The sequence below is a fragment of the Cetorhinus maximus genome, unplaced genomic scaffold, assembly GCF_964194155.1.
Source record: "Cetorhinus maximus unplaced genomic scaffold, sCetMax3.hap1.1 HAP1_SCAFFOLD_3744, whole genome shotgun sequence".
In the NCBI taxonomy this organism is placed as follows: Eukaryota; Metazoa; Chordata; class Chondrichthyes; order Lamniformes; family Cetorhinidae; genus Cetorhinus; species Cetorhinus maximus.
Window position 1 is genome coordinate 1 of NW_027599650.1, and position 2,500 is coordinate 2,500.

At 62.1% G+C, this 2,500-nt stretch overlaps 1 non-coding gene across 1 annotated transcript; it reads left to right on the forward strand.

Moving 5' to 3' along the window:
• Positions 1-1,880: 1,880 nt before the first annotated feature.
• Positions 1,881-2,034, forward strand: LOC144678176 (5.8S ribosomal RNA). The gene has a single exon (XR_013575977.1). It is a non-coding gene; the product is annotated as a 5.8S ribosomal RNA (ribosomal RNA).
• The last annotated feature ends 466 nt before the right edge of the window (positions 2,035-2,500 follow it).

The window sequence follows — 2,500 nt, forward strand, 5'->3', positions numbered from 1 at the left end:
CCCAGTAAATGCGGGTCATAAGCTCGCGTTGATTAAGTCCCTGCCCTTTGTACACACCGCCCGTCGCTACTACCGATTGGATGGTTTAGTGAGGTCCTCGGATCGGCCCCGCCGGAGTCGGCGACGGGCCCTGGCGGAGCGCCGAGAAGACGATCAAACTTGACTATCTAGAGGAAGTAAAAGTCGTAACAAGGTTTCCGTAGGTGAACCTGCGGAAGGATCATTATCGGCCGGGGGCCCGCCACACTTCGCGTGTGTCGGCCCGTCATCTCCTTTCTCTTTTGAGCCTGTGTCGCGGGTGGCCAGCAGGAGTTGCTCACGGGGCGCGGCAGGCCCCGGGGCCTTGGTCACCCGAGTCCGGCGCCTCCCACGCGGGTGGGAGGTTCTACCCTCCGAACTCGACGAACACGGCGAATAGGCATTGGCCGTCTGCAGTGCTCAGTCCTGCCTGGAGCCCGAGCGAGTTTGAAGTCCGGTCCTCACTCTCTCTGTCTCTCTCCTACCTCTCGAAGGGGCACTCCGGTGTCCGCAAACGGCGGGATGGCTCGTTTCGCCAAGGTGTACAGCCCTGGTTCGTTGCAGTCCGTCTTGAGAAACGTCGGGCGGGGAAGGTCTGGAGGCAGAATGCTCACCCTTACCTCTCCCCCGCCCCTTGGCTAGAGCTGCGATCGTTCAGCCAGCCTGCGGTCCGATGACAGTAGACGTCGTGGGGGCAACGAGAATGCTCGAGCGTTGACGTGGGCGCTGCATCGTTTGCGTTGCGCTGGCTCCTGAGCCTTCCACGCTAACGTGCGGGTCTTCCCGGGACTCGCCCGTCTCTCTCGCTCGCTCCCTCGCTCTGTCTACTGCCCTCTCCTACCGCAAAGGCCAAGCTGCTCGTGACCCACGTGCGTGCCCGTTCTCTCTCCGACTTCTGCCTCGTCTTGGGCGACACCCAGCTTGCGAGTCCCAACCGCTCGTCCTCTGGTCTCGTTGATGATGATGCTGCCGCCACCGGGTGGGCGACAAAACCACTCAGAGAGGGAGAGAGAAAATGAGAGAGGGACCTTCTTCTTGCTGCTCGTGCCTCCAGCTGGCGTGGAGCATTGCTGCCGCGACCATGCCAGCGTCTGGCCATCACTACAACCGCAGTCGAATTGAAGGGAGCTTCTGCGGGCTTGGGTGTGGACAGGCGCCACGTCGCCGTGACCTCGGCGAGCGGCCACTGTGAGCTCCGCAGGGACTGAGACGGTGATGCAGGCCCGGCTTTTTCCCACCGCGGTGACACTTTGGTCGTCTTACTAGTCACCCTCCCTTCGCAGGTACAGGGTACCTAGACGTCCCCCCTCCGGCTCCCGCGGGCTGGTCGCCTTGGGGGCGGCGTTTAAAGACTCGCGTGTCTCCCTGTGGGAAGCGAGATTGAGCGGGCGGTTGGGTCCGCCAGCAGCGTGCGAGAGAATGTACCTGTCTCTCCGCTTTGCGCCCGCTGTGCCTTCCACCACCCTGCCGGCGGGGTCTCGGTGAGTTGGCATCGCTGGCAGCTCTGCGGGGCTTGTACCCCACTCAGCGCGTCGTTGGCTTCCCTTCTAGCTCTCTCTCTCTCCACCTTCCCGGCAGACGGTGGCGTCAGAGATCCTGCCTCTGATGGCTGCGGTCCGTGACGGCATGGCTCCCTGCTCCGGCGTTCTCCTTTCTGGCCGCCACGCAAACGCCTCGCGAGCGCCCTGACCGATTGTCAAATGCCCCTCGCATTGTGATTTATGGACTCAATCGGCGTGCCTCGGCTCGCCGGGGCCGTGCCGTCGGATGGGGCTTCCCGTCGAAATGTCGGGGAGCGTTCGGCGCGGTCCGGGTTCGGCATCCTCGCGGGAGGATCCATTCCAAAAAACAAAACTCTGTACAACTCTTAGCGGTGGATCACTCGGCTCGTGCGTCGATGAAGAACGCAGCTAGCTGCGAGAATTAGTGTGAATTGCAGGACACATTGATCATCGACACTTTGAACGCACTTTGCGGCCCCGGGTTCCTCCCGGGGCTACGCCTGTCTGAGGGTCGCTTGACCATCAATCGCACTCGCTTTGCCCAGCGAGAGCGCGGCTGGGGTGTCGCAGAGGCCCGGTCCTCTCTGTCCCCCTAAGTGCAGACCCAGAGTTCTCCACCCTTTTGGAGAGTTTGACCTTTCGGTCTCCACGGCCTCGGTCTCGGCCTCCGGGCGAACGAATGAGACGTGGAACCGTTAGTGGCCCAGCCGCCTATCGTTCCCGGCACGGCTGTCATCGGGTTGCAAAATAACGAATGTGACTGCTTTGCTGCCGGGGGCTGCTTGCTCCTCCAGGCTCGGGCCAGGGTTGACCCTCTGTCGGTGTCTTGGGAAAGATGCGGCACGCTGTTGGGCACGCTGAGTGCATCGGCCGAAAGAGAAGTGAGAGAGAGAGAGAGAGAGAGAGCGCAGTAGAGAGAGGTTTGTGGTGCTTTCCGTTGTGCGGTTCGAGTGATTGGTGCCTGTCGTGCTGGTATCCCT